General features: G+C 43.4%; 1 protein-coding gene across 2 annotated transcripts in view; it reads left to right on the forward strand.

Annotated features, from left to right (window-relative positions):
• The window catches only part of HECW2 (HECT, C2 and WW domain containing E3 ubiquitin protein ligase 2), a 352,056-nt gene that overhangs the window by 31,944 nt on the left and 305,631 nt on the right, over nt 1–14,481 (forward strand). Inside the window, exon 1 of one of the 2 annotated variants that reach the window (XM_032860184.1) lies at nt 14,002–14,104. The exons of the other annotated variant lie outside the window; for it this stretch is intronic. The gene's annotated coding sequence lies outside the window, so the exon portion shown is untranslated. Of the gene's footprint in view, nt 1–14,001; nt 14,105–14,481 lie in introns of those variants that run through there. 2 annotated transcript variants of the gene reach the window in all.

The raw sequence follows: 14,481 nt of genomic DNA on the forward strand, positions 1-14,481 counted from the left end.
TATAAAGAAAAGTTCTGCCAGAAGATGGTCTTTGTATTTTTTTAAACATTGTATAGCTTTCATTAGATGATTGTAATATGTGTCTCTTGGAAATATAGTTAAGCACATTGAAGGAAACAAATTGTCCCTGACATTACCAGTCTTCGTGGCAGTGTTTTTCTATATATGTGTACGCATGTGGGTACTCACACTAATTAAAAAAGCAATCTTCTTTGCGTACTGTTTTTTGGCTTGTACTTTTCCATATAAAAATATACTTTTCAGTATCATTCCTTTTTTTAATAAAGATTTTTAAATTTCATTTAGTTTTAGTTTTTTTTTTTTTTTTAAAGATTTTATTTGTTTATTTGACAGAGAGAGTGAGAGAACACAAGCAGGGGGAGCAGCAGAAGGAGAGGGAGAAGCAGGCTCCCTGATGAGCAGGGAGCCGGACATGGGGCTCCATCCCAGGACCCCAGGATCATGACCTGAGCCGAGGGCAGACGCTTAACCTGCTGAACCACCCAGGCGCCCCCAACAACATCATTCTTAATATGATGCATTGAAGTCCACTTCACAGATATTCCACAATTAGTTGTTGAATATTTGCTATTTTAAATTATGTCTCACTATAGGATTTAAACATTCCTGTAAAGGCCTTAACTAAAATTTAATTAATATATCTTTATTTAAAAAAATATAGCTTTAGTTATTTTTTAGTTAAAATTTCTGCAACTGGCCTCATTGAATAAAAGCTATACATAGGGTTTTTGTTTTTTTCTTAAGACAATAAAGGTAGTCACAAAATAATATAAATTATAATATGATCTCATTTTTTATCTGTTTACCTATGTATTAATGAATAGAAATGAATAGTCTGGAAGGATATGTGTCAAAATGTTAAGAGTGATTATCTCTGACTGTTAGAAATAAGAGTGGCTTTCCTTTATTCTTAATAACTTTATAGAGACTAAAAATTAATAAATTTGAAAAGTGAAGCTATTTTATTATTTAAGGACCTTTAGTGAAAATTTCATGTCTGTAGTAATTTCTTAATTTACTTCTTTATTTAGCTCATTTCTACTTATAGAGATACATTTAGAGTGACAGAAAAAAAAAACAGCTTTCCAGTTGTGATTCATTTCGTAGGGGGGGTCACCTCACTGTTAGAACTTGAATGAAGTCGGGATTGGAAAATACAACCGATTATTGGGATCAAGAATGAAGTGTGGATGGAGACTCAGAAGCAGGAATTCGGATCTGAGCTTACAATACCAGCTGCAGGGTAGAAAGTCAGTAGAAAGTAGGTGAGTTAATAACCAGATGAGTGTCAGAGCCCAGCCTGAGACCGCAGACAGGAAGGTAAGTTAGGCAGGCGAGGGCAGAGTGCTGAGACCATTAGGATAAGCAAATCTCAATAGAATGGATCAAGGAGCAAGTCTCTGACCACTGAAAACCCACATTAGGCAGGTTTCTATCATCAGTTGAGTCCCCCACGTTACACTCTTGTCTTTCCTTTGAGGTCCTTTGCGCATCAGTGAAACCTGTCCACTAACCCCTGGCAAATGACTGTCCCCTCAGACCACTGAGCCCTGTTCTTTCTCACCTTTTCCTGGTGGTTCACAAACCTCGTGAGAAATGGCTTGTGGGCCAGTTCAACCCAGAATATTACAGTGTTGCCTGAAGCATGTCAAGTCAATTGGTAAATAAACTTTGTTGTGAGTATTTTCTGGGAAAATGTCTGCAGAGCTAACACTGAAGAAAATTGCTTGTCTTATACTCTGTCTACACAGATAGAAGTTTTAAACACAAAAGGCTTTTTTGATAAGGAAAAGAATTTTTTTTTTTAAATATTTTTATTTCTTTATTTGACAGACAGAGATCACAAGTAGGCAGAGAGACAGGCAGAGAGAGAGGAGGAAGCAGGCTCCCTACTGAGCAGAGAGCCTGATGCGGGGCTCGATCCCAGGACTCTGGGATCACAATCTGAGCCGAAGGCAGAGGCTTTAACCCACAGAGCCGCCCAGGCACGCCAGGAAAAGAACTGTTAAGAGTAAGTTTTAGAGTAGTTTGTAGATACAGATGGGACTTTGAGGTAGACATGGAAAGCTGTGGGTATGTAGAGTGAGAATGGTAAATATCAGAGAAAATACAGTTTTAACTAACAAAATTAGATATAGGTTAATGACATATTGTTTGGAACCATTAAAAAATATAAATATATGGATAAACCTTACCAATACATTAAGGGATAGAAGACCCCAGATGATACATGACAACATAACTCTATTCATCAGCAGTTCAAAAATAGGTAAAACCAAACTGTGTTTCAGGACGTATTCAGAAATGGTCAGGCTATGTAGGAAAGGAAGGAAGTAATTTTCCTAAGAGTAATGATCAACCTTGTGGAAGAAGGAGAGATTTGTGATCAGGAAGAGGCTTACAGGAGCTCCTGGTTCTTGACAGTGCTCAGTTTTTTGGGACCCAAACGGCAGTTACGCAGGTGCTTATTTCATAATTATTTGCTACGTAGTATATTTAGGTCTTATGCATTTTCTGTATCTGTTATATTTTCCAATAGAAAGGCTTTAAAAGGGTTATAATGAGTGGAGGGAATATTCAATCTTTGGTCTCAGCTTTACAGGGCTCCTGAGCTTCAGGGTTGAATTGTGGGCCCCAGTCCTCCCTGCTCCCAGCGAATTCATATGTTGAAGTTTAACCACAAGTTCCTCAGAAGGTGAGCTTATTTTGAGATGGGGTTTTGCAGCGATAATCAAGTTAAAGTGAGGTGGTTGGGTGGGCTCTCATACAGGTGTCCTTGTAAAAAGTTGAAATTTTGATGCTGAGCCACAGACAGTGGAAAGACATTGTCAAGAGACATAAGAATAGGGCCAGCTGCAAGCCAGGTGAGAGGCCCAGAACCATCCTTTCCTCACAGACCTCATGGGGAGCCAACCCTGCTGACATCTGGAATGTGCACTTGCCTTCCCTGTGAGACAAAAAAGTTCTGTTTCCGTGCCACCCAGTTTGTGGTGTTTGTTACAGCCACTCTAACGCAGTAATGCAGTTTGGAACTCTGACAGAGATTTTCCTTTATTATTTAATCAGTGGCTTTACTTGTTACACTGACCTGTGTGGGGTCTTTTGGTGCCGAGCAAGGAGAGCTACTCGCCCTTGTGATCCAGGTGTCTCTAATTAAGGTGATTGAAGAAGGCTAGGGACAGGGGCACCTGGGTGGCTCAGTGGGTTAAGCTTCTGCCTTTAGCTCAGGTCATGATCTCAGGGTCCTGGGATCGAGCCCCGCATCGGGCTCTCCGTTCAGCAGGGAACCTGCTTCCTCCTCTCTCTCTGCCTGCCTCTCTGCCTACTTGTGATCTCTCTCTCTGTCAAATAAATAAATAAAATCTTAAAAAAAATAAAAAATTATTTAAATTCAGTTTAGTTAACGTATAGCGTATTATTGGTTTCAGGTGTAGAATTTATTGATTCACTGGCTGCATGTAACACCCAGCTCATCATATCTAGTGTCCTCCTTCATGTCCATCACCCAGGTACCCCATCCCCCCACCCATCTTATTGGTATTATTTAGGCAGTGAGTGGATTTGCTATATTAGACTCATCCATACTGTGAAGAATCGATCTCACTCAAGTTTCCTCAAGTGATGGGAGCTGCTCAGAGAAGGAGGCCCCTAAATGATGAATGACGGTATAAATTTCACTCAATTGTCCTTTGCTTGCTAACATAAGGATTAGTTTCTTTGCTGCCCTTGTAGCTGGGCATGATTGCGGGATAAAGTCCAGCCGGTGGGGAAAGGGCGGGCCCTCTCTTCCTCTCTCTGCCTTCCTGCTGACTGGGGGATGGGGAGACTTGAAATAGCGCCTGGGACTGGAAGTGGAAGCTTTTCCTGCATGGACTGGTTTACCTCTGGGCTGTTAGATGTTAAGATATAAATATGGGTCTTGGTCAAGCCACTTTTCTTTCTGGTTTCTGTGTAATAGCGCCTGAGTCTAAAGCCCCAGTGAACACACCCCAGTAGTCAGAGGAAGGTGAGGGCTCAGGTCTCCCACCAACTCCCCACCCCAGATATGGAAGCCAAATGTGCATTTGTAAAAGGGCCGTAAAAATACACCTGCAACTTATTTTAAACGTTTAATAAAGTCTGTATTTCTGCCCTTTTGGATGTTCCTTGCCTTGCTCAAGAGATTCACTTGAGGGGAATAATGACAATGTTGTGGAGGCAGGAGTCTGTTACACCTCGTGTTGGCGTTGGACGGTCAAGATCATCCAAACTGTGCCCGAGTGCAGAGTGCAGCCTGCGGGCCCGTTCCGAGAGCAGCCTGGTGAACACGCTAGACCACACCCCTTCACAAAAGGGCAGGGTACTCCCGAAGGTTTTCTGGCCAACTCATAAACCGTGGACATCTCAGATTTCAACAATAAAAGCCCACTTCTAATGTCCATTTTGATAATTGACAACCTCAGCCTTTTAGTTGAGGCAAAGATAACTGGAAAACTCAGAGTAACTGTCTTTTTTTTATTATTATCATTTATTTGACACACAGAGAGAGAGATCACAAGTAGGCAGAGAGAGGAGGAAGCAGGCTCCCTGCTGAGCAGAGAGCCCGATGTGGGGCTCGATCCCAGGACCCTGAGATCATGACCCGAGCTGAAGGCAGAGGCTTAACCCACTGAGCCACCCAGGCACCCCAGAGTAACTGTCTCTTAACATGGCCTTTTGATCCACTGACCTCATGCTGTATCATGAAGGAAATTTGAGGCCACGTTCCAGGGCCCGGAGTACTTTCCTGACACTCTCTCAGCTTCTTGCTGTGCCTTCTCCTTCCTCTCTTCCTCTGTGGTTTTGTAAACTTCCTTTCCCCTACAGGCCTCCTAGCTTTGGATTATTCTTGGCTTCTCCTGCTTTAGAGTTTCGGTTTTTTAACTTTCTCTTGACTTTGTTCCGTGCTGGCCTCTGACGGCTTTCTCTGTCGGAGTTGCATTCACACGTTCTGAGAAAGGATCTGACCGAGTGGCTTCCTCACTGTTCAGTACACTTTGTCCCTCCTGGGGTCGAGCTCACATGCCTGGCCGCGTGGAAGGCCAGTGGTCTTCCTCGTGTCCAGTCGAGACGTGACTTTTTAGGTCAGACAGACGCCAGCCCCTGGGCCTGATAACCATAGTTGCAAGGTATGTTTTACAGAGGTTGAAAACTTGTCCACAAGGAAGTGTTTCTGGACCCTTTGTTCTTGAAGGGAGGGCAGATGTCACGTTTGTAAGACTCCTCTCTAGTACTTTCCTTGATGCTTGCAACTGAACGGGGACATAAAGGTCACAGACCAGATCCTCTGGTGAATTGCTGACAAGTGTAGTTAATTAAACCCACACAACTAATGTTTACAGAGTGTGTGCCAGACGCCGTGCTAGACTAGTGATCCAGGCATCCAAAGAGCGGAGTCTAGTGAGAGACGCACAAAAGCAAACGATGTCAGTGGCATGAGGAGAAGCTGTTTGTGTCTCTCTACCCATGGGTGAATTGGGACAAGGAGCAGGGACGTGGCGCGGGAGGGAGGCACTCAAAAATCTAACAGGGTTTGGGCCTGAAAGGAGGAAGAAAAGTAATACACTGCAGCCATTATTTGCACAGCAGGCAGCTCTAATAGGAGTGTAACTTACAAATGTGTATACTTATGTCTTGTCCTGTGAATTGGAGTGAGTATAAACAGCTCCTTATCATCAAAATAAAATGGGTTTAGAGAACCCACCTTAAAGTACCAGTGCGGTGTATTCACCTTAATTGAAAATAGCACTGATATATTCTCAGAGTTGGAAACTGTTGAGTGTGTCATTTTGTTCCAGTAAATGATTTTTTGATGCTAGAATTCACTGGAAGAAATTCATAGCATTTAAATTGGATGAGTTATGAGTTCTCGTGGGTGCCATAAAATTTAATAATCTATTAAGTGCTTTTCGATTACTCTCAGTGCTCGGGACCCAACGGTGCATCCCCTAAGAACTTGGGAACAAGGGATATGTGATTTGCCCTCTGAGAGTTAGTTAAATGGACCAGAGACAGAATGACTACAGGCTTGCCAGACAGACGGAATGTATGAGCATGGTTTAAGAGCAAATGTGTCAGTGCAGGGGGGGTCGGTCAGATGTTGAAGGACAGAAGGGTGGCCGAGGAAGTGCCCTGGCTTGCCCTGGTGTGGCTATGGGTTCATTAAGCTACTTTCATGTTGATTAAACATTCAAATCAGATTATAAACCTTCCTTAGTCCAATTTCATTTTCTCTGTGAAAACACTTACATATTAATCAGGACTTCTTTTTGTTTGCAAGAGACAGAATCCCACCTCACAGTGGGTTAAGAAAGGAGTTTATTGTCTCTCGTAAATGAAGAGTTCAGTGTGTATCCTGGTGTCAGGCATGGCTTGACGTCCACGTTAAAAGGTTTATCAAGCAATGTCTCTCTCCATGTCTTGGTTCCGCTCACCTGTTTGGTGTCACTTTCAGTCAGAGCTCCCTCTTCTTGAGGGGACTTTCTGCATCTCCCTGCTCATATTCTCACAGTTTAACCCTCCTGCCAACTAGGGGGGCAGTTTCAGCCCTGGGACTGGCCAGTGCTGGGACGTGTGCCTACCAAGCATCTAAATGTGGGTTCTGCTAGTGGGGAATGAAAAGTTCTCAGAAGTAAAAGTCCGTAATGAGAATAGGGAAGAATGGATTTGGATAGGCAGAAATGATAGTTTTTCTGTCATTCTGTTATTTGGTTTTGATGTGCCCACAGAAAGAAAATGTTCTTGCCTCCATGTTGAGTGTTGAAGGCTCCTTGACAGAGTTCTCCCTGCACACAAACACTGTGGCATTCCGTAAGCATATATGCGTACACACACACACCCCCACACACGCACACTTGTAAATCTTATGAGTTACCGTGCGGCAAGTTTGTCCAGGACGAGGGTCTACTCTGAACATGGCAACTCATCAGATTCCAGAGCCTTCTGGACGGTCATGCAGAGTTCAGACTTGGACAAGAGAAGCCTGAGGTATGAGGCCCATGGAGGTCTCCTCTCCCTTGCTATTCCTGCTTGCTTTTTTCTTTTGAATTCCCACACCGATTACCACCCTGTACGTGTGGCATGCCAGGTTTTAAGAGGGCAGGCCAGGAGGAAGACATGAATTGCCATAACAGATCAGACTTGTCATCTGGCCAGCTTTGTATTTGATATAAATACTCTCTAGAGACCTCTGATTTGACTTGCTCTTTGAGAAGGAGCACTATTGTTTTTCCCATTCCTATTTTTGTGCTGTGAAAATATGACTTTGGATGGAATTCATTTCCCAAAAATGGTCCTGTGGAATTGTGAGGTAGTTTTGCAACAGTGGACTGAGACTTTCTGGAGGACCTGTAGATAGATTTTTTTTTTTTTTTTTTTAGAAATATCTGGATTTGTCCTGAGTTTTGTGCTTAAAATTATATTATTATTTACATACATCCACACGGTATGCATGCACCGTCCCTAGAAGGAAATAGAAGCTGGTTATAGTGGCTGGCTCTGGGGACGGATGGGTGGCTGAAGGAAAGGGATGTGAGCGAGACTTGTTTTTCAATGTTTACTCATTTGTTGTCTCTGAGTGTTGTACCCTGTGTATATATTACTATTACTAAAATTGTGGATGAAATAAAATACCTTAAAGTCATGTTGTGAGCAATTTCTCATGACAGGAGGTAGTTTTTCAAAATCCACGTTTTAACCGTGGCTTAATTTTCTCACATTTGTTTTTCATTTCACCAAATGTCCAGTGTGGTTTTCGTGCTGCGCCTTCCTCTTGTTCTTCCTTGTTTACTGTGCTTTCCCTTAACTTGTAATTTTGTCCTTGCGTTTCATTCAGGTTTTATTCAATTTCTCATGCTATTTATATACTTATAAACACTGAGGTACAATCTCTCTCTCTCTCTTTACTGCATTATTGGTTCAGGAAGTTCTTTTTGCATATTGGTAAAGATGTTGGATCTTTTTCTAAGAAAGACTTCAAGTTTTTGCAGGAGTTTGTTTTGAAGAGTCTTACCACCACTGCCCCCCTCCACCTTTCACCCCTCCCGCCCCTGGTTTCTGAGACTTGAATTTTTGAAATAAAAGCAGAAATTTTTTTTTAATGTTTTATTATGAAGGGTCTTTAAATATAACGAGTCAGTTAAAACAGAGCCACAGAGACGAGTAAAGAAATCTCTGTGCGCACTCCCCTGTCTTTGGACATAAGACTGTGGTCTTCTCTTTGAGTCTGTACCTGCTCACAGGAGCTCCTCGTGGACTGTCTTGTGTAAGCTGCACTCAGTCCGCCTCCTCCGTGCTTGGCAGTTTCAATCTCTCCTCTAGGGATGGTACCCAGGGACTCTTGTGAGGCAGGCTGAGTGAAGAATTCTAGAATTTTAAGACTTTCTCCAATCCTTTACTCACTCTTAATTTGACGGAAGGTATTTTTAGTTACTTGCCTTTACAAGATCTTTCTAAAGCATTTAACTTAGTTTCCATAGTTACGATCACTCTTGCTTTTTGCTCTCAAATTTCTGGGGTTTACATAATATTTAATTCAACTATATAATTAGCAATAACAGGTAGAGCTGACATAAACAGGTCTGGGATCCAACACAGTTGGTTTTGGGGGCACGTGACTCAGCTGATGGGACCGCAGGTGCACAGGCAGCCTGGTGGCGGCCTCCCAGGGGGTTCAGTGGGCACCACTCAGTGTGTTTTGTGGAGGGATGGAAGAGCACTGGTCTTTGGGGTGGTTGGGTAAGTGAAGGCTGGGTTACAGGAGGGGGTAAGAGCGTTTTTAATATAAAGATACTGATGGATGGAGAGCTCAGATGAGCGAGGATAGTTTTAGGTACAGTCTCTCGCCCCAATGTTAAATATCCATGTTCTGTTTTGTTTTGTTTTTCTTTCTAGCTCCTGCTACTCACGTTCTGTCGTGTAAATAAGACGACCAGTCATTTCACTGCGTGGTCATTCCATGGAGAAAGTGTAGTGGTTACAAATGTTGTGCTTCCTTATATGATTTTTATTCTTTGTTTCAGAAAAATGTATGATAGACCATAGTATTTGAGATTTAGATGTTTTAGGCACAAATACATCTCCTCTCCTATACTTGATTACTCAGTACTGATCAATTTCATTGACATTGACAGATTTCTTTAGCATAGTCACTTCTTAAAAAAAAATTGAATTCCATTTGCCAACATATAGAACGTCATTAGTTTCAGATGTAGAGTTCAGTAACTCATCAGTTGCATATAACACCTGGTGCTCATCACATCCCATGCCCTTAATGCCCATCTCCCCCCCACCCCCAGCAATCCTGTTTCTTTCCCATAGTTAAGAGTCTCTCATGCCTTGTCTCCCTTCCAATTTCTTCCCATTCCGTTTTTCCCTCCTTCCCCTGGGGTCCTCTGTGCTGTGTCTTATATTCCTCATATGAGTGGAACCATGTGACACTTGTCTTTCTCTGATTGATTTATTTTGCTCGGCATAATACCATCCAGTTCTATCCACGTCAATGTAAATGGTAAGATTTCATCCTCTCTGATGGCTGAGTAATATTCCATGGTATGTGTGTATATATGTATATATATATACACACACACCACATCTTCTTTATGCACTCATTTGTCAATGGACATCGTGGCTCTTTCCATAGTTGCTTATTGTAGACATAGCTTATAGATAGTAACTTTTTTTTAAATTAAAGGTTTTATTTATGTATTTATTTGACAGAGAGAGAGAGAGAGAGAGAGCGAGAGTTAGAGAACACAAGCAGTGGGAGGACAGTGAAGAGGGAGAAGCAGACTCCCCACTGAGCAGGGAGCCCAACATGGGATTCCATCCCAGGACCCTGAGATCATGACCTGAGCTGAAGGTAGATGCTTGATTAACTGAACCGCCAGGTGACCCTAACATAGTAACTTTAAAAAGATTCATGAGTAGATCACTAATGGGTAGAATGACTACTTACTCTTTTGATTTTTTTTTTAAAGATTTTATTTTATTTATTTATTTATTTGACAGATGGAGATCACAAGTAGGCAGAGAGGCAGGCAGAGAGAGAGGAGGAAGCATGCTTCCCGCTGAGCAGAGAGCCCGATGTGGGGCTTGATCCCAGGACCCTGGGATCATGACCTGAGCCGAAGGCAGAGGCCTTAACCCACTGAGCCACCCAGGCGCCCCTACTGTTTTGATTTTTTAAAAGCCTTAAAGGAATAACAGGATATCAATCATGGGCATAAAAATGTGATAAAATATTTGTTTATTGGCTAATATTTTATGGAAAGCTCTCCTGTGTTTTCTGTCATTCAAACTTGGCCACTTCCTGTGGGGAGAGATGGCAGGGAATCTTATCCCCATTTGACACATTTGTAAAATGAGCCCAGGGTCCTACAGTAGTTTCTCAGACAAGAACCCAGCAGTGTTCAGAATTTCTCTTCCAGCCCATCTTTAGTCTCAGCTTCAGGCTCTAAGGATACCTCTGGGTTTCTGCTGTTCTTTCTTGCCATTTGGGCAATAGTTACGTGCTTTTAGGATTAGAGAATTTAAATAGACTCTTCCTTTCCAGACTAGCACTTCTCACTGTTGGAAGGACTTGTTTTCTTTGTTCAGAGATTTTTTTTCCCACCTTCAAAGAGTGTTTCAGCTCCAAGGAAACTGCCATGGCAGTGGGCTGATTTGGTATGGAGGCAACAGCTGGTTTCCACGCAAGTTACTAAGCTTTTATTTCTGGTAAGTTCTGATGAGCAGCCGGCCTCTATTCTCTCTCACATCCCCAGAATTGTCTCTCATGTAAAAATGAAGGTACCTGGGAGGAAACCTTATACAAACAAAAGCAGGAGTGTCAGAACGTGTTGGCTCATGACACTTTGCATAGTTTTACAAACTCAGAGTTTTCAACCAGATTTATTTGTTTATTTCAGGGAAGGGGAGGGGCAGACGGAGAGGGAGAGAGAGAGTCTCAAGCAGGCTCCCTGCTGAGTGCGGAGCCTGATGCAGGCTTGATCTCATGACCCTGAGATCATGACCTGAGCCGAAATCAAGAGTCAGACACTTACCAGACTGAGCCACCCAGGTGCCTCAGGACAAGTCATTTTTTAAAAGAAAACAACAAAACTCCTTAGTGGGCATGGTGGGGCACTGGCTAAGTCTGATTCACTGGCCTCCAAGGTGATTGCCCCAATAGAAGGGTGCTCAGATGGGAGCCCTGACTCTCCTGTCGACGTACTGTGGGCGGTGCTTCCGAACTCCTTTGCAGGAACCTCTCTGTGGAGTGCAGAGTGTGCACGGTGCTCTGTATGCTGTCAGAGCAAATCTGGAGCTGCTGTCCTGACCAGCAAATTACCCTTTTTATTGCCCTCACAGTCATTCATTGTTTGCCAGAGCGCATCCGGAACCGCCTGCATTAGAGTCTCTTGGGGTAGGGCTGGGGATTCTGAATTTTAAACAAACTCTCCAAGTGGTCATAGATGCTTTAAGATTCGACAACCACTGGCGCCTTTCTCATTTCCCTTGTTTGTCTTTATCATGAGCAGTTGAGACACACTAAGGACCAGTCACTCTGTGGAACGGGGTAAGGAGGATACGGGGAAGGCTCTCTGTAGGGCAGAGAAGCGACTACCATTGTCCACGGTCTCTGTTAGGCTCCTGAGTGCTGTTCAGCCACACCTCGGCCTGGCCTGTTTTCCAGCCTGGTTCATGCTGTCCCTGGTTTTACGAGAAGCCTTTCCATAATCCCAATCATCTGTGCCCTGTCTGGTCTGCCCGGCAGGCCAAGAGCTCTGCCATCTCCTGATCGCCAGCTTCAACTGAATTATAAACCTTTGGATTTAGCTAGCTGGTCTCTGGATCGGATGTTTGAATTCCTTTCGGATCTGTTGCCTTCCATCCAGAGGCTTTCATTCTCTCTCTCTCGCTCTCTCTTTTTTTAAGTTTTTTTTTTTAAATTTCAACTTCAGTATAGTTAACAGACAGTGTTATGTTAGTTTCAGGTGTACAACATCATGACTTGAGCAGTTCCGTATGCTGCTCGGTGCTCATCGTGGTCAGTGCTCCTTAATCTCCGTCCCCTTTCACCAGTCCCGCCACCCAGCTCTCCTCCGGGAACTGCCATTTTGTTCTCCACAGTTAAGAGTCAGGCTTTCATTTTTCTCACTTCTCACCGTGTCCCCATACATACACAGCACATTCTCAGATTCTAAACAGGTGTCCCAATGTACAAGGTGCTTTTTGTTTTTGTTTATGTCTCGGAGCACATTTTCCTGGAAATTCCGTCATGGTGGTCAGGTTCTCCTGTGAAACTGATCTGCCCTATGTGCTAACGGGAAGTGTTTCCTGGGAGCCAGAGGCTTCTGACATGGAGGGAGGTCAGGAGGAACAGTTTCCTTTCTTCTGCCTAGGACGGGAGTGACTTTAGGCAAAATGGAACAGAGGAATTGGTTTTTGCCCACTCCTTTGCTTCTACGAGACCCACCTTTCTTGGTCTCCGTATTTGAAGTCGGGTGATCCGGCGATGAGATTAGTACTGTGTGTCCCCCACACGCGAGGTGGGTGGTACGTGGGGAGCTCTGGGCTTGCTCAGCTGGGGTTGCCGCCGCCTTCCCCCCAGCACCACCACTGAGGTGGAAGTCAGGACTTGTAACTTGGTGGATCGGTGGTCGCTTTATTCATAAGCACAGTGGCCATTTGGCAGATTATATGGGGGGTGACTGTCCCCATAGCTCTCAGCTTCTAGCCCAGAAAGTTGGATTATGTGCTTTCTAAAGATCGTTTGCCATGTAGCTTTTTGAGATGTGTAATCTTTTCCCCTTCCATCTGGAGGTGAGTCCTCGGAGGGGTTCTAGGCACCAAAGAGCAAGATTAATAGTTTTCAAGAAGTTACTACGTATTTTTTGCTTCTCTTTCTGCTTATCAGTAGAAGAATTCTAGAAGTTGATGGGGGCAGCTGAGATTTTGTGAGGCCAAGTCTGCCAGCTTTTAAGGTTTATGGGCTTTAGACACATTCTGGAAAGCAAGTGCCCACGGACATTCCTGATTTTTCCAGTGCAGCTCTCACTTGTGGTCCCGTGGCCCTGGCAGTAGTCCCTTATACAGAATGCTGCCACAGCTGCCACAGTTCACAGTGGCAAGCCATGCACCGAGGTGCACCAAGAAACTCATCAACTCAGAACTGGATAAGCTGGAGGGTCCGGGAATATTCTCCAGAAGCGACCGCGTGTTTACCAGGTTACCTTCAGCAAGAACTGTTCACCGTTAATTTATTCCTTCTGTCCTCCGTAGCCGACACTGGTCATTTAGAAAAAGGGAGCTTGAGTTTTTAGGATGCCATATGGTTCCTGACAGCCCACTTTACCTTTCCAGATTGTTCTAAAGTGCTCCCAGATTATTAAGCCTCATTCATCCATTTCTTCCCTCTGTAGCTGTTCTCTGATAAACTTTTAGAGTGGAAAGCAGTCTGATTCAATTCTCCATAGTGTAGTGGTTCCCCTGAAGGTTGTTTTTTTTTAAACAAGTAATGCTTGTTGACTCAAATCTTTAATTGATGACATCTGAGGCAATGTATCATCATGAAATGAGCAATTTCAGACTGTCTGAACGAAAGTGAAGGGACAATAAAAAAGATGTCTAGTCTAAGCTGTTTGTACTTTCTCTGACTTTTGCTGCTTGAACTCACATCGTCTCTGCATTTCCAAAGTGACTGTAGCGTTTAGAGATAGGGGAGGTGGTGGGGAATGGGGTGAGGTTGGTGGAGGGCGTGGTGTGGAGATAGCCAGGGCTTTTAGATATACATTTAGGGTTGAGTTTGCCAGAGACAGACCTAGAAAGGTATATGGTTAGGGGCTAAGTCTTCTAATTAAATTGTCTTGTAATTTGTCTTAGCAGATCATCTAGTGCATTATGAAAGGCATTGCAGCAGAGGCACCCAGACTCTGCCTGTGGCATGTGAATGTGATGGGGAACAATATAAAATTTCTAAACATTGATGCATTTGGAATCTTGTCCTTTCCTCTGCACCACGTTGGAAGCAGCTCTTAAATAACAAAGCCAGCATGCTGAACAGTCTGTATGTCTCGCATTGGTGGTAAGGACCAACCCTTTCTATTTTAGTATGATCCTGATTTTATGTTTCTGCAGTGGAAGTCTTTACCAACTTGCTGAAAGCAGCACTGATTTTCACAAACTGGGAAATCTGTTTTCCCTCTTCTGGGAGTGCTGCAAGAAATGAGGCCTGAAGCTTTAAATATGGCTTTTTAGGGGTAGCTTTTTTAGCAGTGGAAGAAGAGTTGTGTTGACAATTTGTTTGCTTCCTAGTCATTTTGTTGTGCAAATTCTGAAGAAGACTAGTTAGTTGAGGAGTTAGCTGCTATGCTAATTTACTGTTTGCCATTTAAAAGGTTTCCCCATTTAGATGTGCCAAACTATGTGGCGGTGGAAAAGGATTTGATCTTGGTATTTGAA

This window comes from Lontra canadensis, unplaced genomic scaffold (genome assembly GCF_010015895.1).
Source record: "Lontra canadensis isolate GAN:19392208 unplaced genomic scaffold, GSC_riverotter_1.0 scaffold18, whole genome shotgun sequence".
NCBI classification, from domain to species: domain Eukaryota; kingdom Metazoa; phylum Chordata; class Mammalia; order Carnivora; family Mustelidae; genus Lontra; species Lontra canadensis.